Source organism: Pleurodeles waltl, chromosome 3_1, assembly GCF_031143425.1.
Source record: "Pleurodeles waltl isolate 20211129_DDA chromosome 3_1, aPleWal1.hap1.20221129, whole genome shotgun sequence".
NCBI lineage: Eukaryota > Metazoa > Chordata > Amphibia > Caudata > Salamandridae > Pleurodeles > Pleurodeles waltl.
In genome coordinates, this window is record NC_090440.1 from 490,936,839 (window position 1) to 490,961,948 (window position 25,110).

Below are 25,110 nucleotides of genomic sequence, written 5' to 3' on the forward strand. Positions count from 1 at the left end.
AAGAGGGCCCCTAAAAGATTTTCAGTGTATGCCATGCAGACACTGAAAATCGTGACGGGTGCTACTGCACCCGTCGCACCCTTCCCACTCCGCCGGCTCCATTCGGAGCCGGCTTCCTCGTGGGAAGGGGTTTCCCGCTGGGCTGGCGGGCGGCCTTCTGGCGGTCGCCCGCCAGCCCAGCGGGAAACACAGAATAACTGCGGCGGTCTTCTGACCGCGCAGCGATATTCTGGCGGCTCCCACCGGCACCGCGGTTACCGCGGCCGGCGGGAGTCAGAATGACCCCCTGAGTCTGACCCACTGTGGGTGACACCTGTCACTCTAATCTGGGTTTTGCTAACTAGCAGTGCCTCATCTCTACCCAAGGGCTGGGATGATTGGGCAGCCAAGCGCATGACATAAATGGTTTCTCAGGGAAGCTGTGGTCACTCAGGTCACATCCATTTCTCTCAGTTACATTAGTCTCATATACAGAGGCAGTATATTTGTCAATGAGATTTTAATGAGGCGACTGCATCTTATTTAGCAAAGCATGAGCTGCAATAACCAGGATGACACAACATAACACGATTAGAATTGTGATGAAGAGAGTAAAGCAGAAAAATAATGTTACCATATTGTCACTAGAGTCAATAGAGTAATTCCTACCTAGATTATAACAGAGCACAGCGTGTTAAGCTCTAGATCTGCCCTTCAGGTTCCCCTGGGAAGACATCATCCCCCATACCTGAGCAAAAGCCTGAATACTGCATTAGCATCTGCAGCGAAGCATTTGGCAATCAGCATACAGTTGTGATTCTCTGCCTGGAATCTCTCTCTAACGTGTAAGGGACAGGGAAGCGTTTTTATAATAAAACAGCTGATGTTCTCTGAAAATGTCCCTGCGTAAGGATGTGTGTTTTCTATGAATGTTGGAGACTAAACTTACACCACGTTCACCGGCAATGTACATTGCTGTAGCCTTGGAAGAAACACAGAGTGGGCAAGAATGTCTTATTTGAGTGCTGGCCTAGGCACAAACAGTTAGATAAACAGAAAATAAAACAAGACTGTTAAAATGGCTATTGTAACAATAATAAAATGAAGCTGAATAAAATATATCTAGGTTAAAGTGCACAGCAGCAAGCCTAGTAAGCTAAAATAACAGTCATGGAGCCATGGCTAAAATGGCTACACAACACTTCACTGGCCAACCCAAATGTAGGCCCACCAGTGGGAGCTGTGGTCTTTTGCGGCACTTCGTATCATCCTTTGTGTGCCTAAACTGGTAAACGTCACAGTACTTGGGGACAAATCTACCAGTAATCTTATCCACAAACCCTTCTCTCTGGTCATATTGGGGTTGCGTCCTTTACCCCTGTGAGTTATGTTGGGGGCCTTGAGAGAACTCCTCAGTAATTTTTTTCTATCTCCTTCTTTTGGTGGGAATCCTGACCACCCTCACCCTAGATACCTTCTTGGATATTCTGGGACTGACCCAGTGATCCACCTCCTTAGCAAGCTTCCTGGGGACAGTGAGCTTCCTGTTCTTTGGGTGCTGGCACAACTCAGCAAACCAAGTATTCAGCATGTATTCCATCAAGGTTAAGTTGTACAGCACAATATAAGTGTCAGCTGTGCTGCCTCTCAACCAGCCATTTAAGGTGTTGCTGGAATAGTACAAGTAATCCACCCAAGACTGGTTTTGGAGTTTGTGGCTATCCATGAACCTCTGACAGTGCTTCTCAGGGGTCAGCCCAAATTCAGAGACAAGTATGGCATTCATAAGGATGCTCTTGGTCTGGTCACTAACCTTGAGTATAAGAATTGAGTCCCTCCCACAGTTTTTCCATAAGCTAGCCCCCGAGTACTGCTGTGGGACTCCACTTTTTCAGGGTTACCTCATAGGCAGAAAACAATTTCTCTGTCATTTCCCACCATATAACTGGGCACCAGTTCTTGTTGTATGCAGACGCTCACCTCTCCATGGGACACAGATAGTATGCTGCCACCATCACTTCTCAACTCTGAGGCTTACCAACTCCCATCATGTTCTTCTCATGCTCCAGCAGATGCTTCTTTTCAGGTAAGACCATTTCCACCTCAACTTTTTCCTTGACAAAAGTTATCTCTGCCTCAGCCACTCCCTAAACTAGGTCTAGACGTAAAGAAGCTTTCTCCTTGGCTGCTTCCAACTTGAGCTTGCCCAGTTGTAGTTTGAGTTCCTTCTCCACTTTACCTGTCCTCCAGCCCCTCTGGGGGACAGAACCCAGGTAGACACACTGCTTCCTGGCCCCTCACGGGCATTTGGGGTGGGCAGAGTTCACCGAGTTCTTCTACATGGAATTCCACAGATTGAAGAAAAACTCTGCAAATTCTGCCTAACTCCGCAGGAGTGGGCAGAATTGCACTCGGTGCCTGTTTACGCTGTTTGGTACAAGTTGCATGCTCCGCATTGCCACACGAGTGCGTACAGCACCACGTGCTCACACACACTCACGACTATCTTGTTTTTGCTATTCTGTAAATGGTGCTGGGCCTACTTTTCAATTCCTACTTTATCTTAGCCATCCCCACTTTATCCAATGTATCCTCTCTGTTTCACATTTATTTCCTTAATGTGTGTATTTGTGTTGTGTATTTTACATTTTTGCCTCTTTTATTTTCAGTGACTTTTATGTTCCTTTATTAGTGTTCCCCCTAACTTCTCTTAACTTAATTTCTCTCTTTCTATTCCTTCTTTTCCCTGTCATTTCTTTTTATTATTCTTCCACCAAGTGCCAGTGGATGAGGCAGTGCCAATGCAGGAGGTGGAGTGAACCGCACATCCTGCGGGTGCCAGCTCAGCCAAGAGGTGCAGCCTAAAACCATTTTTTAGCTCCACCTCCCCTCCATGCTGGCAGCAGGCGGCAAGAATGGGTATGGCCTGTGGGAGCACTGGCACCTGTGAGGGAGGGTGAACCATCACATCCGCTGAAGCACTGGGGTTCGGCACACCCAGGATCTGATGCACCACTAGGCTGATATCCTTGACCAGGAGAGGGGCTTGGGGATTACTAGTAATTAATTAGTACTCATTTTGTTGTGTCCTGTCCTAAAAAGCAGTTTTTTTCAAATGGTATGCTGCTCACAGTCAGAGGTAAATTAAGTTGACATAACATAATGTTAGGAATATTATGTGTGATCCAATTTGAGAGAGTGCACCTACTTCAGCTCATTACTGCAGGCACTCGCTTGGGCTGAGTGATTATTTAAGAAGTTACATTTGCTGGCTCCTCCGTCCTCCTGTCATTAAGATAGTGTTACTACTGTGGTAATAGTAGCAAGTAATATATATGTCAGTGAGTTAGTGTTCTCTTGTTTTTTTATGTAGCTCCTACAATCCCAAACAATCTTCCAGTGATGTATGCATACATCTATGCATTGAAAAGGGAAACTGATTGAACTGGCCCATCAATGTGATTTGCGAAGCAAAGATCATTTGTTGCAATGCAGTAATATTTCCAAATGTACTTTAGGAAATTTGAAATACGGCATAGGTCAGGTGTCCGAAATTAGGAATAAGTCAATTCGATCATATAGGTGTTAGGCAATCTGATTCAGAAAAGTACAATGTCAATGTTACTGCCCTTGCCTGTCATAATATTTTTTAGGAGAAAGACTGCACCTCTTCAACTAATCTATTTTTGCTATCTTCTTTATTTCTTACAGAAGCACCTAAGGTCAAGAAGAGGGCATTAGTGGGTTGGGCCAAGGAGGGTGCCACCACCAGTGCTGTGAAGGGTGGAAGTTCCACCATCAGCACCACAGCCATGGCAGATGGCTCTCCTGGCCCCAGTAAGTTCTTGTTAATATTTATTTCTGTAACTTTTAACTCTCCCCATTAGATTAATTCTTCCTCCTTTCTCTTATGTTGTGACTTTTTTTTCAAGTGCTCTTCATTCTATTCAAAGTTTATTCTTGTTTATCCCATCCTGCGTTATCGTTTTTCCCATATTTCTTGTTCCTGTAGATGACTTCCTCCTATTTCTGTACTGATTTGTAGCTTAAGTTTCTTCTGCTTCTGCCACCAAGCCACGTCAATGGCGGACCTGAAAAGACCATCAAGCCAACCAAGTTCTATCCACCGCATTCAGATGTTAAAGTTCTAAAAGCAGATTGAATGGCAATGGATTGCTGATGGAGGGAAACGGTAGTGAATTCCAATTGACTACGTACAATGGCAGGGGCAATGGAAGAGAGATAAGTGACACATACACACTGTCCCTTAGATATTTGTGTACCCCTGCACTACATACTACAACACCACATTCACACAATAACACATTGCCATTCCAACACAACACAATCCGTACATGCCAAAAACACACATTTACATACATCCATGGCACAACATATACACACCATTGACACAGCACCCACATATGACACAGGCACAACATCCAACACAACTACACACTCAGATACACAAACACACTCACACACATGCACAACTACACACATCACAACATATGCCACACATCAACCACAGTGACCTGAACACAACATACACAACAACATCGATCTTATATGCAAGTGACACACATGCAGACACAACCACATTACCCACTCCAGCTCCCTCCACCTCAATTACATCACACACACACATATACGTACTGACTCACACACAATTCGCAGCATAACATAACAGGTACAGGTCACCTGGCAATGTTCACACATGGACACAGTTGTGAATGTACCGTCATTGTGGTTCCAGCATTCATGTGCCCATGAATACTGGCACCATAACAAGAGTTGCGCCTGTTTGCGTTTGAAATGGGGTCTCTAGTAGGCAGTGGTTTGCACCCTCTCAAAGTAGGGACTCTCGCGCTAGTCAGGGTAAGGTAGTCATACAGCTAGGATAACCCCTGCTGTATCCTGGTAGCTTGACACAAGCAGACTGGCTTATCTCAGAGGCATTGTGTAAAGTATTTGTACACACACACTCACACATACACACACAGTAACACAGTGAAAACACTACAAAAGGACTCCACACCAGTTTAGAAAAATTGCTAATATTTATCTGAGTAAAACAAGACCAAAACTACAAAAATCCAACATACACAAATCAAAATATTTTATTTAAAAGGTAAGCAAGTCTCAATTCACAGGAATCAAGGGATGGATGTATCTCTTTAGCAGAAAGTACCTGGGATGCATCAAAAACAAAGACAATGAGAACCACAGATGAGGCAAGGTGCTGGAAAACCAAAGCGATGTGTCAGTTCCTTACTGCACAGGAGAGGTGATGTATCGATTCTTTCCTCGCAGGTGAGACGAGGTGTCAAATTCCGGACACACAGCCTCTGTTCCATACAGCAGCATGGGTTCAATGAAGAAAAATTGATGCTCAGGAGCTATACGGGGAAAATCCAGATGTGCTGTGTTGAGGGCCCCATGGTGAAACAGGCGCTGTGTTAATTCTTCAGTTGTGAGACAGGCGCTGCATCAATTCTTCCGGTGCTGCATGTTTATGCATGGATTTTCTCCTTCATTTCACCAGCTTACATTTCCCTGGGCCCCGGTACTGGAGTTGGCAGCACTTAGCAAGTTAGGACTCTCAGCAGAAGAGCCCAGGCACTGGCAGATGACGTTATTGATGTCCTTGAGACTTCTTAACAGGAGGCAATCTCCGTCCAAGTCCTTGGAGAACCTTAGGAAGCAGGATGTAGAAAACCAAGAGGCATATTTAAGAAAAGTGGCGCTGCACACAGTGCAGTGCCACTTTTCTTGTGCCCCTTAGCACCCCCCTAACACTACCATGTGTGCGCCAAATTTAAATTACGGCACACCATGGCAGTAGATAGGGGACTATTGTCAGAATTTTTTACGCTAGTCTGGCGCTTTGCAGGATTAGCGTAAAACATTCTGATGCTAATCCTGCAAAGCACCCAGATGCCCATTGTAACCAATGGAAGCCTCATTGTGACGCTGATATGAGCAGGCGCTAAAAGTGCTGAAAAAAATGGTGCAAGGAAATCTCTTAGATTTCATTGTTCCTTTTTTTGCGTCCCCCAACTGGGGAACGCCTCATTTGCATACATTATACCTGGTGCATGCATAATGTAGCACAAGGGGTTACAAAGTGGGGCAATGCATGCATTGCGCCACTTTGTAAATATGGTGTGGCGTTTTGGCCTTTTAACACCACATTAGTGTAAAAAAATTATGCTTATTTGGCGTTCGAATAGCTCTAGGGGCTCTTAAATATGCTCCCGAATTCAGTCCTTTCTCTCCCAGGACAGAAGAAACAAGCAGCAGACCAGCACATCAAAGTTACAGTCAGAATGGCAGTCCCTCCTACAGCATCCAGCTCTTCTTCCTGACAGAATGTCCTCAGTCCAGAAGGATTCTAACTATGTGGTATCAGAGGTCCAGCACCTATACCCATTTCTGCCTTTCAAGTAGGCTCACTTCAAAGAGAAGTCTTTGTAGAGCACATGACCCTGCCTTTCCCTGCCCTGGCCCCAGACATACTCCAGGGGGTCAGAGACAACTTTGTGTAATGACATGCACAACCCTATTCAAGTGCAAGGGTCATTCTAGCTCAGGACGAACCATCACCCTAGTGATCAGCCACCAGGATATGCAAGGCACACCTCAGCTCCATTTTGTGTGACTATCTAGAATGAATACACAAACATCTCAACTGTAATCCTGACCCAGACGTGTACTCAGCGGAGGCACAGAATAGTTAAGCAAGGAAATGCCCACTTTCTAAAAGTGGCATTTTCAAACTAACAATTTAAAAACCGACTTCACCAAAAAATGTATTTCTACATCGTAGGTTCAGAGACCCCAAACTCCATATCTCTAGCTGTTCCCAATGGGAAATTACTCTTAAAAGAGATTTCAAGGCAATACCCATGGGAGAGTTAGGTATTGTAACAGTGAAAAATAACATTAGGATTATTTCACTATCAGGACATGTAAAACACACTAACTTAGGGGTGCCTTACAGGTAATAAAAGGGAAGATTTGGGCCTGGCAAGTGGGTACTCTTGTCAGGTAGACATGGCAGTTTAAAACTGCATACACAGGCACTGAAATGGCAGACTTGAGACATGTTTGTAGGGCTACTCATGTGGGTGGCACATTCAGTGCTGAAAGCACACCAGTAGTATTTGATTTACAGGCCCTGAGCATACCTGGTGCACTATACTAGGGACTTACTAGTAAATCAAGTATGCCAATTGTGGAGAAACCATTTACCAATACAATTTAGACAGAGAGCATATTCAATTTAGCAGTGGTTAGCAGTGGAAAAGTGCCCAGAATCCTAAAGTCAATGAAAACAGGTCGGAACAAATAGGAGGAAGTAAAATGTCTGGGAATAATCCTGCAAAAAGGGGCAGGTCCTACAGTGTGCGATATGTGTTGTGTACTAGTGCATCCCCATCCATGACTAACCCACTTGTGTCCTGGACAAATGCAAGTCACAGTGATTTAAAACAAATTCGATGACATGTTTATGTCTTCAGTGGCCCGACCTCCTGTGCAGTGCTCACCCAACGCACCCCGGCAATGAGGGCCCTTTACCTTCGAGTCTGGAAATGGGAGGTGTTGTGTTTTCTCCGTGGGCCAGTGGCAGCAGTAATGGCAGGTGTTATCCAGTCGTGTCATGAATTTTCACACCCTTTCCCCCCAATCTGCCAACTCAAACATGGAGGTTGGACTGTCACTTTTTTCGTGGCAGTAAGGCATATCCAAATCTACACGAGGGAAGAATGTCTAAGGTTCTGCCATCAGCCACTTTTGCCTATTGGGCCATCGATGAAGGTGGTCTTTCTTGCCAGAGACAGCAGTTTGAATGCAGGCTTTCATCTATGGGACCCCCAACATTTAAATTCAGCTGGCATACCGTTGCATCGGCGGACGAGTTTTCAGTTGAGAAGTAGACAGTGGGACCGTTTGCTGCCAACATCTGAATCATGACCTAAGACACTTGATTAGGTACTCTACTGTGAAGATTACAGTTTGTAGGCTCAAGCATGCTCTTCTAAGCTTGTTGATTGAGAAGGCTGACTATTTCTTGCTCATGCTCAAATGACAAGAGAGTGGCCAAGGTTATGCTGACCCCCTCAGGCTGTGTTGTATTATCCCAGCAGTGCAGTTTTGATGACAGTGCAGCACAGCAGTAATGTGGTATGAGTATGGTCCCATTGCATTTGCCAAAATTGCCAATCAAAACCAGACCAGATGTCCTTCACTTGCAAATGTTTTTCTACCTCTTCACATTGCTTAAAATGACTCACATTCATCATCCTAACTCTGCCCCTCCATTACGGTTGGCTTGACTACCGGATTTTCTAACATTGTCACCCAGCAAAATGGCCAAAATAATATTTTAGATGGGAGAGGAGATACTGTGAACTCAGCTGTAGTCATGTGTTATGGTTGTATTTTGTTTAAAAAAAGGACAAGGTGTACATGGCATTTAAATAGGTAATGTTGTTTTTCCTAGCTGCAGAAACCACCATTGTCGAAGCCACCATCAGTGCATAAAATGCAGCACCTGAAGGGGAAGTCTCTGCGGTGGCAAGGGCGGGTTGTGGTAGATCACATTGCTTGGTTATTGAAAATTAATAGTATACCCATTGTATTTGTTAAGTCAGTCAAATCCCACTCATCCATCATCATCTATGGCCTCCCTGCCCATGGCACTCCGTGAGTCACGACTCATGGCCCACAGGCCATCCTGATTGTGACTCCACTCAACTGCAGAATGGTTCAGCTTGGCACTGCGGTGTTGACTGTGCAATGTGGGTCTGCTTCTGTTAACGTAACCTTTACAAAGCTTTCAATTGATTACAAACTGAAACAAAAACAAGGTGTCTTTCTCTGTCCTCGCAGTACCCACTATGTCACCTTCCCTAGTACCACAGTCCCTTTATTCATTCCTAACATCTGTCAACATTGAAATAAATTGCCATATGCTAGCTGTTATGGCTCAGACAAGTGGTTCTTACTTCATATGCCTTGCATAATGGATTTATGCCTGTTCATATTAGACATTCATCAACTTTCAGTTGCAACTACAGTGGCTGGCTAAGCCTAAACTACATCATCAGTGAGCACCCCCCCCCCCCCCGGTATTCTATAGCAAAAACCATTACTGTACCTACCCACACTTTTCCCTGGACCTTACCCTGCTGCAGCAGGCTGAGGGCCTAATTTAGATCTAAGTGGAAGAATTATCTGTCACAAAAGTGATGGACAGCACGTCTGCTGTATTATAAATTGTAATACGGCGAATGGGATATCTGTCAAGTTTGTGACAGTGTAACCTCTTCACCACACTCTAGTCCCCAAGTCAAGTTGCCTTTCCTTTTCCTTCCCTTACTGCCAAGTGTGTGCATTTGACTTGAATAATTTGTGTTTGAGGGTGAGGCCAGGAAGTATAGTGGGAATAAGGGTCTGTGAGTTTGTGTTTTACAATTGACAAACTCTGTAAAGAATGTGCCAAAACAAATCTATAAATCCCGTTCCTTTACCTGTACTATAGTGAATCATTTTTCCCACCATCTACGTAAGCCAAACAGGATATCTATTATCTGCATGTTATATATGATATATGTGACATAGAATCTGCCTTTTTGTAGTCAGGGTAGAATTGAAAGGCATTTGGAAAAGAGCAGGGTCATTGGAATTAAATATATTTTTTGTCCTTTGCAGCTGCAGACTGCAAAGAGTAGCAGATTTGTAGTGTATCTAATGCGCTAGCTAGCCTGCTTCCAGTCATTTAACACAACATGAATAGAATACTTGTACTCCATAGTGAATGATGCCTCACTCATTAAACAGAGCTCTTTTTATTTTTTCCACACAAAGTGTCTGGGTGGTTTACGTTTTTAGGAAAACCTTTGCCAGAAAAAAACACTGATTTCAGGGTCGAGCACGCATTTAAACACACCTATGTCTCCCCCATCAGTTTGGTTGGTTCATGGGCTTGCCTTTTAAAATTTGCTTGATTTCATTAGTGAAAGGCATGTATATGTCATGCCTTTTCTGGTGCTTAGCCCTCTTCGAGAGCACCGGTAAACTACTGAAAACATACGAGGCTCTGTGTTTTCCGAACTTTTTCTTTTTATTTCTTACGCAGGGGGATCTAGCTGGACAGTAGTCGATCGCTTTGCACGATATCGACCCTGTTACATGGATAATTACATTTTTGCCAGTAACAGGGATAATTTCAATTTTGCCAATACGTTTGACTGCGAGCGAACTTCTGTTTCCTTTTGTGTGTCTCCTTCATTCTCATGGCCGGCCGGCCGCTTGCTTATGAGAAACTGTTTTCCTTTTCATTTTCAGTTTATGTGTTCAAGAAAAGTCTGGTTAGGAGTTTACAATGCTAATAGCTCTAACTCGATCAAATGCGAGATCCATGGCATTACACATCCTTGCTTTAACATTATGGGCCTGATTCCGAGTGAGGCGGGCGACGGTAGCCGCCCGCCTCGCGGGAACCGCCATATGGCCGCTCCGCGGTCGAAAGACCGCAGAGGCCATTCAGGCTTTCCCGCTGGGCTGGCGGGCGACTGCCAGAAGTCCGCCCGCCAGCCCAGCGGGAAACCCCTCCCCACGAGGAAGCCGGCTCCGAATGGAGCCGACGGAGTGGGTATGTGCGACGGGTGCAGTTTGCACCCGTCGCGTATTTCAGTGTCTGCATTGCAGACACTGAAATACACAGTGGGGCCCTCTTACGGGGGCCCCTGCAGTGCCCATGCCATTGGCATGGGCACTGCAGGGGCCCCCAGGGGCCCCGCGGCACCCCCTACTGCCATCCTGTTCCTGGCGGGAGACCCGCCAGGAACAGGATGGCGGTAGGGGGTGTCAGAATCCCCATGGCGGCGGAGCGCGCTCCGCCGCCATGGAGGATTCTCCCGAGCAGCGGAAAGTCGGCGGGAGACCGCCGACTTTCCGTTTCTGACCGCGGCTGAACCGCCGCGGTCAGAATGCTCGACGGAGCACCGCCAGCCTGTTGGCGGTGCTCCCGTGGTCGGTGACCCTGGCGGTTACCGACCGCCAGGGTCAGAATGACCCCCTATGTGTCTCCTTTCAGCCAGTCAGTGGTTTCTGAGGCCTATGTTGTAATCATGTCCCTCCCTGTGACTGACTTTCTAAAAATACCAATGGCCTTAGGGGACAGCAGCAATGTACTTATACAGTACCACTATGTAATTTTAAAAAACAAGTGTCTACACAGAATGTTCTTTACAATTTGTCTTTTTTTTCTTCCTCGATATAGCTACTCCTGCTGGTCCACCATCACCACACCTGGCAGGAGATCATGTCCCGGCTCTGTTAGCAGAGTCTGGAGGCCACCAGGGCACATTACAAGTGGCTGGTGGACAAGGAGGACCCGGCGGCGCATGCCCCTGCTCCAAGACCAGGGACCAGTTCCACCAGCAAACCGTCTGCACCTCCAGGCCACCCAAGTGCCGTCGACAGCCTGAATCTGCCAGTCTTTGTGCTGCCCCCTTTCAGACCGGCTCCACCATCACCACAGACTGCATGAAATGGCACAATTGGGCTATTGGATGGCATGCCTCTAGGCCCACATTGAACATCTGGAGACCATCATACAAAATGCCCTCTTGTAGCCCTTTTTTTATTATTTTGTTTTTTGGTGGGGGTTGTTGTGGGTGGAGAGGGTGGGAATTTGGGAAGGGTGTATTTCTTATGGACATTGGACTCTTAATTTGGACATGGACATAATATTTTGGACATAGGTTGGGGATTGGGAAAGATGTGGGATAGAGGTGGGGCTGCTGTGGGTGAAGAGGGTGGGTTTTACATTTTATTATTTGTATTTTATATGTTAGTAAAGGGGAGATTTTTATAATCCATTTTACGTCTGAGGTTTTTTGTGTTTTAATTTAACTTTGCACTGATGCCTCTTTGTGCAGCCTGTCTTTCTAATCCATTTTTCTAAGTGTATACCAGTTAGGAGGGTATGCTTCTATCCTCTGTATTGTCTGCAGAAAAACAGAGCACTTATCTCATCTGCAGTAGAAGTTAGTTACATACTACGTAAAGTAGCTCACTTCACCCCACAGTTCTCTCACATGAAAAGATGAGGTGATGGCTGGTGGCTGCTCCCTTTGTCAATCTTCCTAGTTACAATACCTAGACAGCATCACAGCGAGGTCCCACACCCGACTACGCGATCTCCAACTGTAGGATTAATCAAAAGGATCACAGGCAACTAAACTGAAAGAAAAAACGAGAGTTAGTAGGATATGCATAATCATTTATATTATAGCTTTAGAGAGACTGAGGACAGACTACTACCACCATGACACATCAAAGAAAACCTCATATCAAAACCTAGCAATAGTAAATTATTCTGAGCAATGGTGAGCAGGGAATTTGAAAATCAAAGTAATGAAATCCTCAAGTCATGAAAAATGTACTCAGAGTCTGTAGTCTGTAGTCAACAAGGTTTTCTCAGTTTATTTACACATAACAAAGGCCCGAATGATGATGTTGAGTTTGAGGAATGATGTTCTTTCTTGATTATGCATGGTTGTGTAAGTGGGCCTGCTGTGAGCTATTGCTCAAGCAATATAAGATCCCACGATGAGTTGTTGTCGCTTTTAACCACATCCGCCCCACCAGGTACGAGATGTATGGCATGTAAATGAATTCATACCTCGATAAATCACACAGCCCGGGGGAAGAGTGTTAGGGGTTTGATGAATGGATGGGAAAGGGGATTTGTGGAAAGGTGTGACAAAGACTAACACAACACAACAGTATTGATCAGGGTGATGAGCGGCACATCATCAATCTGTAGTGGAAGGAAATGAAGGAATGAGTATGACATAGTTCTATTAAATGCATTGTAAACAGTTCTTCTGCACCAGAGACCCAATGTATAGATATCTAAATGTTCTGTCACCTAGGTTTGAATTATGGAGGGGTGAATGGAACCCACCTGGTTACAAAAATATGATTGCTAAAGTAAAAATTATGCTGTTTTGCCAAATTGGGCAGTGCATCTGCATTCTCATCAGAATGACCGGTCTAGTCGGTAAGCAAGAGCATTGAACTAATCTTTCGTCTTTTGTTCATGCAGAAGAAGAGCTAGCTTGTGGATTGTAAAACAGAAACTGTATTGTAGAGTCAGGGAGAAGGACAGAAGGAATGTAAGCTTCATGAGGAGTGTACCAAGAAGACTCAGAGACAGAGAAAAAACAAGAGGACTCATAGTTTCACTTTTGCCACCAGTGAAACACACACACACTAATCAGCATTTCCCAAATCAACACAACTCTCACCATTCCACATAGCTAACTACTAGGCTTCAGAGTCATGGTTTCCATTTGATGTCGATAACTGCCTTCTTATAGCTGTTTATGATATAGTCCCGCCCTAAGCACTTGTATCGTCCTCCAGACTCTGAGTAAATCCATCCCAGTCTGGACCCAAGCAAGAAATACATGTAGTGCACTGCTGCTGAAGAACAAGTAGAGAAACTGAATTGCTGTATGTTGTATAGATTTGTATTTGTTAACTAAAGTGACTGTTCCGGTTTCTGAAGAACCCGAAAAAGGAGTGGACCCTGCAGGTATATTTTTTGCTTAGTAAGTTTGTAAAGGCCAATCAGGAAAAATTATCACGTATCAGGCACCAAAGACTGATCAAAGTTTACTGTTAATTGAATACCCTCCTTTACAGTCTAGCACCACATAAATCCTCAATCATCACTCACAATCACTCACTCATTGTTGCAATAGTTGTATTTAGTTATAGTTACCTCTTCCAATCCAAACACAGGTAGGTTCGGTACACAATTGTATCTTTGACACAGGCATGGTCAAAGTATTGGTATTTGCACTCTTGTAAATAAATGATCTTCTGCTGCAGCCCTGTTAAGTGATGCAGAAAAAGGATAGGCATTTAAGGGAGGCAAGTATTTTCTCCAATGTTATGAAGGCATTGTGGATGCTTCTTCACTGCACATTGGTCCAAATCCAATCTAGCCATGTATGTGACTAAAGATGGTGGGGTGCATAAATCTGACACAAACATAATGTTCCATTGGTTTTTGTTTTGCCGAGAAAGATGATAAATGAGAAATAGTTAAAAAGCCATCAGGTGATCTGTCATAGTCAGTCTGGGAAGTAAAGTTAATCCTCAAACTCAGGTTGTTCATCTAGAAATTGGTCAGCGAACAGACTTGAGTCTGACCAGTCATCCTCCTCCTCCTCCTGTGGTGTTTCGGGAACGGTGTAATTAGGTGGTAAGAAATGTTGATACATTTTGATCATGGTCAATCTCCCTACATTGTAAGGCAAGAGGCTGGTCCTTTTGTTGTAACAACTGCAGCAGTTGCACTGAACTCATGCTCAGCAGATACTCTGGCTGCAGGACACGCCAGATAATTTATTGCCAGCCTGCTGAGCTCTGGCCATTGGCAGATCTTCCCACACCAATACACCAATGGGTTTGATTCACCTACACCTCTTTTGGGTCATCAGGATCCTCCTGGAACATCCTCTGAATGCCCATTTGTGCTGCCACTTGCTCAACCTTATTTGTTTTTGCCTCTGCACTGGACTTAAGCCCTGCCACTTGAAACCAAGCCAATGCTGAGGTTGGGTCCAATTCCTCTATTACTACTGTTGCCAGTGTTCTTGTTGCTCGTGGTGTCTACTGTGATAAGACAAGACTGCCCTCTCTGGAAGTTGAAAGCGGCACCCCAGAACAGTGGAGTGGGCCTCTAAGTTCCCGCTGTTCTTTTTCCTGGTATCTGGCTTGCTTTACAATCCACCTCTTGTATTTTGAAACATCCCCTTCAGAAAAAGGAATGAAAGTGGGCACAATTTTTCTTTCAGACATCTTCTTTAGGTCCTGTAGCAGATGCAACAACGGGATAGCTTGACCCATGGTACTGTCCTCCTTGCTAATTTCCTATGTGAAAACCTCAAAAGGGAGTAGCATCTGTGTCAGGCATTTGACTAGGCCCCATTTTTCCGCATCCATGGTCATAGCTTTCCCAATTGCATCCCCTCCTCTTTGAATGACATAGTTATTGATATTTCTGTACTGCTCCGACAGATTTTACAACATATAATATGTTGCGTTCTAACATGTTAGCACCTCCTGTATAAGGGCTTTAACTGGTACTCTATTAGCTTGCTGACTAATCTGCAACTGCTTCCAGACTTTGAAACAAGTACAGATTTACCTGCAGGTGGTCAATATGTTGCTGACTTGGTCTTCTTTTTTTAGAAAGTCTTGCACAGCCAGGTTGATGCAGTGTGCCAAACACTGGACCCTAAAATAGCGACAGTCTGCCATGGCCTTGACTATGTTACTGCCATTGTCCTTGGCAAAAAATTCAATTCAGAGACCTCTAGGTTGCAGCCATTCATACATGTTAAATTCATCTCAGATGTTTGCAGCTGAATGTGATTTCTCCATTGTGAACATGGCTCTGCTGCATACTGTTCTGAACACACTCAAAATGTTCTTCAAAGCTAGGACCTGTAGATTGCTTTTGCTTTACCCCTGCAAAAGAGATTCAGTGTGCAGTAATGCACATGTATTCAGTCACCTGACAACTGATCCACATGTCTGTCGTCAGGTGGATAGTGTCGACACTTTGCTGCAAAGCTTGCCTAACCAATTGCAGCACATCAAGATGCAGCGCTGGGACAGTAACTCGGGAAAAATATGTCTGACTGGGAATTTTCCATTCCGGGCAGATGGCTGCCACAAATTCTGAGAATCCCACTCCTTCCATAAAAGAAGAAGGGAGAAGATCCAGCAATAACATGTTTGCCAGCTTCCGATTGCACAAACGTGTCGCTGGGTGGTTGCGATCGTAGGGCCACTCCTGCCTAAACATGCCCATAATAGTAGCCTGGATTTTCCTCTTTTCTGGGGCCACTGATGCAGGCGACTTTCAAGAAGTAGGTGATAGTAGACTCAATATGCATCATGGGGCAGTCACTATATGCCATGGTGTCTCCATCTGACTCTGAGCCTCCATGTGCCAATGTGAGGTCAGTGATGCAGGTGATTCTGGTGCCCTATTGGGATCAGGGATACGTTGCGTGAAGATGTCACCCTCTTTTTCATCACCTCCCACTTTGATTGGACGTCTACCTGTTGTTTCGTGGCTCTCCTCACCTTCACCAACACAACCACATTTAACAATTTATTTAAGGTGCTCCTCCCACGGATGCTGTTATGTTTTTTCATATAGGTAGTTTGGCCTCCAGTACCGTAAAGTGAACCAGGCTTACTTCGACATACACTTGTGTGCCAAACAGAGCATTTTGCAATGTTCTTCTCCTGTTTGCTAATCATAAAAAGGTTCCAAACTGGGAAGACTTACTTTCTTAGTGTGTCACTGCTAATGCTTGAAGAAGAACTGGAGGTGGGTGTGTCATTGATTGCCTCTCTGTAGTGCATACTTCTATTGAGGTAGAAGCTTGTGCAGGTCACAGCTGGGGCTTTACAAATATAGGAGCTGGTGGCACTCCCTGTGCCACATCCTATGGAGCAGGTTGAAAAGTAATGTCAGACTCCTCTGTACCAGCTTCCACAATGACTGTCTCGTCATTGTCATCCTCCTCATCATCCCCTTCCATGATTCTAAGGCTTTCAGGAACTGTTCTTACCCTTGCCTCTCCTCGCATCTACCGGACTCTGCAGAGGTCCACTCCATGTCCCCATCATCCTCATCTGAAGTAGTGCATGGAGATAATGGAGGAGTAGTACCCTTCCTTTTCCGTGCTGGAGATATGGGAGGCATAACCCTCTGGTAGCTTGGCACAAAAGTAGTTAGGCATAACTGAGAGGCAATGTCTGAAGTATTTATGCAGCACACAAACAGTAATAAAGTGAAAACACAAGGAAAATTCCACACCAATTTAGAAAAATAGATTACACTTTAATAAATTGTTTAACACCAACATGACAATAATTCAATCAGTAGCACCAGCTCTATGAATGTTTGAAGTTTAAGGTAAAAAATAGCACCTGAAATCAAAGATCACAGACATCTAAATGTGTGAGACTGGATCAAGGTTGAAAAATAAGGCTGAGCGTGATGGAGCACAAGCCAGATACAAAAAGTGGATCAGGCCCGGTTGGCACTTCTCTCTGGACTTTAAAGAAATGTCAACAAAAATGTTCTGAGAAGGTAAAGATTCAGTGGGGCAGGCTGCAGAAAGTGTCTGAGAAGTTGGCATTCTTGTTGAGGAGCCACTGGATGAAGTCATGGTGAAGATTTTCAGCCCCAGACTTAAGGCCAGATAGTTAGGAATAGCAATTGCCTAATTGCGTTTTTTAGTGAGAATCACAATTAGGAAATCGCTATTCCTAGTGCATGAAACTCTTTTGGGTTTCATTAGCAATTCATAGTGGGTTGCAAATAGACCTGCCTCATAAATATTAATGAGGTATGTTGCATTTTGTAACCCATTACAATTCGCTACCATCACATGGATGGTGGCCTATCGGGGTCAGCAGACCTCCATGTCCATGATTGCTTTTAAAAAAGCAACCTTTGTATTTTTTAAAACAGCCCGTTTAAGTTTTCCTCTTTAAAGAGTAAAGAGTAGGCAGTGGTCACTAGGACCACTGCCTGCACTTAAAAAATATTTTTTCAACCATTCTCAAAGGGGACTCCTTCCCATTTGCGAATGAGTTACTACCAACTTTGAGTTGGAAGTAAAGTGTGAATATTTTGCAACTGCATTTCGATCGCAAAACATTGTACATACCAATGTGAATCGGTATTTAGAAGGGATGCCCTAAACACGATCCTTCCAAATATTGATTCACAATCCCAAATTTAAACTCAGTAACAGGTTAACGAATTACAATTTGGGCATTGTACATTTGAAAATGTCTTTTGCGTTCGAAGACGACCTGATTCTTTGAATCAGGCTGTTTGTGAACACTAAAAAGATTCCTATATCTGGCCATTATTCTCTTTGTTGTAAGTCAAAAATTTCCAGTAGGACAAGGCTGCAGGTTGTTGCTAACGAGGGCTGAAGGACAGCTGAACAGAATTTGCTGCTATGGAAAAGAATGTAGCAGGAGCTGCATGAAGTCACACTGACCGAAAGTGCACCTTGGGTGGATAGACAACAGGTTGGTTCAGGTCTTCTCCCAGGTCTCAGTGCAATTTTTAGCCAACATGTTTTAAGTCCCAAGTTTAGAATTTTGCCTACCTGGACAACTTTAGCACCACTTCCAAGGGTCTAGGACTGGGGAGGCACAACTTAGAGGGTTAGGACTCACTCGAACTGGGTCTAGGTGTAGGGTCAAAATGGTTGGAACCTTTTCTGCCCCTGAGGCTTTTCTCACGATGCCAGCCAAGTAGCCCTGGAATCAATCTGATAGTCCTGGGTTCAAGAGATGGAACAGGGCAAACGAAGCAGGGCAAGCCTCTGAAGAGGTCAAGGCAGGCTTCAGACGCAGCAAAGCAGTCTTTTGAAGTCCACAGCAGGCCACAAAAGCAGGTAGTCCTCTGAGAGTCCTTCCGCACGTCCAGAAAGTGAACTGAGTAATTGGTCAGGGGTTCTCATTTTTATGCCTGGTGCCTTCTTTGAAGTAGAGGAAGTTTGCAGAAAATTCCCTTTGAAGTGCTTGGAGTTTCCTGCCTTCCCTGCCCTTGCTCCAGCCTGGTTGCCTAAACAGTGAAGTGATATGAAGTCCTCTGATTGCAAGTGGGCCTGTGCCCAGCCCTGCCCCTCCCCACCTGCCAGTGATGGGCCATCCAGACACATCGAATCCCTCTATTCCCTGGCAATCTGGGAGGAATGAACACAGTATAACTCCTAATTACACCCAGTCATGTGACCCAGGAATAGGTCACAGGCTCAAAATAGATATGGCAGGAAAATGGCAACTTTCTAAAAGTACAAAATACACAATTGTTCTGCCAGGAAAAAATGTTATAAAAAGTAATATTGTGGTTATGGGATATATACGAGAATCACTTCATAAAGAGAATCTATCAACTCTACAGAGTTATAGTTACTTTAAAACAAAGATTGTATATTTGTAAAACTATATACAGATCATTCATAGGTGTATATGATTATCTAATTCTTCAAAAAGTATTTTATACACAGACGTATTCATCAAAAGAAAGAACAATTGGGTTCTCCAAGTGACAACGCAGGGAATAGTGAAAAGGCAAACACCAATCAAGAATGAAAAACAATAAGTATCAATAGTTGGCAAGAATCAACAGGTCAAGCCCAAATGCAGAGCTACATGAAAACAATCGAAATAATTATCAAATGTTTCCAGTGTTCAATGTGTTATAATCAGGATTTTCTTGACCTAGGAAAAGTCGACGTTTTGTCCCCAAATATTATAACTTTGCCAGGGTCTTCATCAGGGCCAAGCATGTCAGGAAACACCCAACCAGAACTAATCTGGGTTTACAGTTACCCTCAGAGGGGTGTTACCCCGATGGGTGCACAGTGGTGACCACCTGCTTTATGTATTCTGACATTTGCTACTTTGACGAGTGCACAGCATTAACCTCCTGCTTTATGTACTCAGACACAAAGCATTGTTAAATCAAGATATATGAAAAATATCCCCTTTGGTGCACAGGCAGCCAGTGGAGACCTCTGACATGGGGGTGATATGGGTCCATCTGAGGAGGCCCAGGACAAGTCTCTCTGCGGTCCTGGGCAGAGGATGGTCTGGAGGCAGAGGAAGAGCTGGACATGGAGTCTGAAGTAAAGGGCATCTTCATCGTCTCGTCTGCCGGTGAGGATGGCTTGGGTGACCATCTTTGTGGTTTTGATGAGGATCCATCTGAAAATCTTCCTTAGCATGCAGAGGTTGTGGAAGCTGGAGGAGGCCACAACATTTATTTGTTGTTTAGTTGATTATAAACTTTCTAAAAGTGGCATTTTCAAAACTGTAACTTGAAATCTGACTTTACCATTGAGGAGGATTTTAAATTACAATTTCTTAAACACCAAACATGAAATCAGTACCTGTTCATGAACAAAAGTTAGCATCCCAATATTATCCTATGGGAGAGGTAGGCCTCACAGTAGTGAAAAATGCATTTACATGTCCAACTTTTTAATTACAATGCACCCTGCCCTATAGGCTACCTAGGGCATACTTCAGCAGCACCTTGTTTATGGCTTGACAAGGAGGTTATTTTGCCAAGTTTAACTGCCAGTTTAAAACTGCATTCATTTATTTACACCTAAGAATGTGAAATGCCCAAATGTTAAGAAAAAACATCTCACCCACAAACGTTTCGGCATTTTTTCTAACCTTGGTAGTACAATGCCACCAGGAACGGCTCAACTGTTTCCAGGAGCTGTGAGATAGTCAATTGTTCTGGATATCTCGACAATTCAGGAAGTCCAGTTGAATGAAAAATGGTTATGGGTTTACCCAAATCTTTTTATTCAATGGGAGCCCACACCATTATTTAAAGAAAGGTTATGGATGCCTATCTGACATCCAATGGTTCCAGCATCTCTAATCTGGCAATATGTCCCAGGCAAGTCTTCTATGTCAAACTGGTCACTTGGCCTTCTGCAGGACACCTATACCTCTCTACCTACCCTTCTCTCATTCTAAGGCAATAGTACATGAAAGGAGGCATACAGCTCTCCTACCTATTTATAATCACTTTTATAAAAACTACATTCAGGCTGACAATGCAGGTCTGGGACATGTTTTCAGGGGCTACATAAGTGGGTAGCACAATAAGTGCTGCAGGCCCACTAGTAGCATTTAACTTACATGCCCTGGATATATGGTACACCACTGTACTAGGGTCTTATAAATAAATTAAATATGCCAATAAGGTGTAAGCCAATTTTACCATGTTTTAGGGAGTGAGCGGAAGCACTTTAGCAGGGGTAAGGTGCCCAGAGCCATAAGACCAGCAAAAACAAATTCAGAAAAAATAAGAGGGTGAAGGCAAAATGTTTAGAGGAAGATCAATCTAAGGCTGACATGTGTCTGGAAATGCCCACCCATGCATTGCCTTTCCAATGGACCAAGTGGTGACTATCTAGTGTGCAGTAATACAATATTACTGCGTGGAAATGTAGTAATTTGCAATTAAATAAAGCAGAATTAGAGGAAGGAAAACAACTTTGCTGAACTTGAAATATATTCTACATGGTGCAGCCTCAATTCCTTAAAAATATTGCTTACTGAACTGTGTTTCTTAAATAACTGTTTTGGTAACCGGAAGAAAACAGTAGGTATTTTAAGAGGGACTTTTTGGAGCATAGAATGAAGGCTGAGACCCTGTGGCTGCGGTTATATTTTCTGCTGATCTTCGCCTTCTTGATGGTACAGTATATTCTCATCAGATTACCTTCCACAGCTTATTCTTGGCTGACAAAATGATTCATAGAAGCATTGTGCCTGCTATACAACAGCTTACTGAACATCATGGAAAAATTCAAGCAGTGTCAGTGTCCAAGCTTGATGCAAGTTGGCTTAGAATTATGCAGGAACAGCAGCCCGGAAGTCAGTCTGCATTTTATGCAGCAGATTGCTTTTATACCCTTGCAAGTCAACAAGTCAGATGTAAGCTATGCCATATCTTTATTATCCAGACAAAGCAGCATTTTAGTCATTGTGCCTGCTCTGTTTTACAGCTTCCCTTAACATCATTGGCAATAGAAATGCAGACAGATTTTGTGATTCCTGTTTTACCGCCTGATTGGTATCCAAGAAAAAGCCTAGTTCACAAAATCAATGTATTTACTATGTGGCATCTTGCTTTGCATTTGTACCCAATAGTTAAGTAGCTATACATTGTAAAGAAACAAAGTTACATTTACATAACCTTATTTGTGACTGGGCCAGCAGTCCAGAAATGTTTGAAATACATAAATGTAAAGTTGTATGGCTCAGGTTTGCCTTCATCAAGTTGTGTTACTGAACGCACTATGCAAAACAAATCTTGACCCCCTGACCCAACCAACCATATTTCTGTTTTTGTAACGACACATCCAGCAAGTGTCATGGCATCATTACTATGCATACTTGTATGATAATAACTGTGCAACCTGTCCAAAAAGTGTGGTTACAAAATATGAGCAACAAAGGGTGTTTTGGTAACAAAAAAAGATGAAAACTTCAGCCAGAGGCTCTCTGTCAGACTGGAGACTCTCCTGGAATATGTAGAATTTTCACAGAAGAAATCCAAACGCAAAGGTCAGTCAGATACTTGAGTTGACTCTAATGAGAAGTCTTTTTCAGTTTACAATTAATTTGTGCTTAATATGGATGGCAGACAACTCCAATTCGATTTTCTTTACCATGCCTACCACTTTAACGCTCTGTTACAACATTCAGCATTAACATTTGCTCATGCGATGTCTGTATTTTTTTTTTAATGTAGACTTTCTTGTCAATATTATGTGATGCTCTATTTCAAATAGATTTCTCAGACATTATGATGGAGTAATTAGCAATTCTTGTGTTCATAATCATAAACATAGTGGTCTTCTCTGAAACACGATTTTCTTCCAAACAGCAGAGGTCAGTCAGTAACTCATGCTAAATCTAATGATCAGTTATTTAATTCTTGCTTTCTTTTCATATAGATAACAACCCTCTCTTATTTGTTTTTTATTGCACTTATCCTTTTAAGATTATATTGACCTGTCAAATGTATTATTTACCTTTACAGTGCTTGTCAAATCTCTTCCATCTTAAAATAAGAATTGTTTGTTACAAGAAGCTTTGCAAAAACAGACTATTATGGTACTTCACTGTGCAATTCTTCTATACACAAAATAGCAATAGCAGTGAGTCATAATCTCAATGAGATACCAAAGAGTAATTGACTACACACACTGTAAATGGGGGAGTTTCCCTAGTTAACTTAGAGAATTTGATAAAAGCTAAGGTGAAGTTAAATCGTCTGATGCTTTGTTATAGGGAGCCTAACCTTAGAAGATACACATCTTAGTTGCATAAGAATTTCAGGGTCTTACATTTATCGGACGGACAAGAAGGCTGAAATTAAATGAAATGGAAATTTAGCAACAAAGGTGCCTAAAATACCTACAATAGTAATAGGAAACATGGAAGATAAACAAGATGTTTCTGCTTCTTCAGTTTTACCTAAACCTTCCACTTCTGTAATAGCAGATTCTAAAGTTTATGGTAACACCAACTTATCAACTAATAAAATACCCTATTTCCAATTAAAACCTCCGCTTCTATTTCTATGGAATTGCTGTTTGAGGAAATAAGAGGACTTACACCATACATGGAAGCAGCCAATAAGAAGCTACACAGTTTGGATGGAAAATGGCCTTTCACAAAAAAGAGAAAATCTGAAATAGAACAACATGTCAGCAACGTACAAGACATAACAACTAAACTTGAAGTATTGCAATGAATGATATATTCATGAAACAACATACAGAAGACCTTGAAACCTGCAACAGAAGGAATCATTTAAAGATTAATTGCTTGCCAGAAGGACTTGAGGGAAATGATCCCGTCTCATTCTTAGACAACTTATTTAATTATCCAGATAGCCCTCAGGATTGGTCATAAACCTACCTTTGTATCATCCTCCAAACTGAGAGGAGACATCATTTTATGTTTTGAATAAACAGATGTTCTAAAAGTTATTGTGGCAGCCAAAGCTAAAAACATCCGAAAATAAAATATTATTTTCTCAAGTTATTGCCAAAGCTACTGTGGAGAGATGTCAACACTTCTAAAATTGTGCCATAAACTTCATCCTTGTCTTTTCAGAGTAAAATATACAAAAATACATATACTATGAGTATATAGACCAACTACAATGTTTTAGTGCACTAGAGAAGCCATGGGAAGTTCAAGACCCTCTTATACTGAAGATGCATCATCTTCGTCGTGGGAGTCCAACATCCTCCAGTGTTTGCTTTTTTTAAATTTAGCTACATTTTCTCTTCTCTGGGTCTTATTATCTTGTCCTTTTTATGTTACTTTCTTTCTTCTTTTCTTCTTCTCCTATTGGTTCAGTCAATATTTCCTCATGATTTTTCATTCATGTTCAATATTCTACATTTCCTTATGTTTTCCAGAATATTTTTTCATTACTATTCATATGTGTGAAATTACATGTATATTTATCATTCTTTTTCTCTTACGAACTTTAAAACAGTTTCATGAATATTGAAAGGGCTTGGTTCCCTATTACAATACAAAGGATACTTTAGCATTTGGCTAAACTCACAACACATGATGCATTATCACATGAAATGCTTTTGTCAAAAAAGTAAACATTAAAGCTTCAACAGGGTTGGGTCAAGAATATATTTTTCCCATGTGCAGTTGAACTGTGTAGTAGAGTTAGTAGTGTCAGGACTCAGGGTTCAGGTCAGAGCATCAGAGGAGGAGTGAGTGCAAGAGAGACTGAAGTAGCGTTTGGAGTGAGGAGTGCAATGCAGGAATTAGCTGCAAAGGCGCATTATCGGCGCTGTGGACTAGGCCCCCGGGGCACTGGGATCTCGGCGATGCAAGGACAATGCAAGGACGAGAAGTAGACACAGCAAGAAAGCCATTGTAAGGCAACATCCCAGCTGTGGCAACTGTCCCCCCGCATTGTGAGCAACTCTACAGCTACATTGAAGGAGCGGGAGTGCAAAGGTACGGCAGCACTAATTCGAGGGTGCCGACTCAGGGGCATTGAAGGACAGAGAATTTAAGTTTCGGGTAAAAGGCCCCCAGAAAGTCCCAGTGGTCCCTTTCCACTATATTTACTTCCTCCTACTTATGTCATCCTTTTTCATTGTTAAAGGCTCTGGTGGCACCTTAGGCTGAGCGTGGGGGCTGTAGACAGCATTCACTAAGTGTGAACCCTGCCCCCCAGCGGAAGTAGCCCGCCTAGGGCTGGGCAGGCTGGTGTGGTCCCGCTCAGTTGTTGCTGATTTTACCTGGAAATTGGTTGCTAGATGTGAGGAACATCTTGTTGGGCCCTTAATGAATTGTGCATCAATTTAATTAACTTATCAAAGGCTGTGGTGGCTTTCATTGTTGTCACAGGGTTCTCAAGGCGGCAAATGTTACAGCAGGAGATCCCAGATTGGTGCTTGTTGGTGCCTGTTGCTA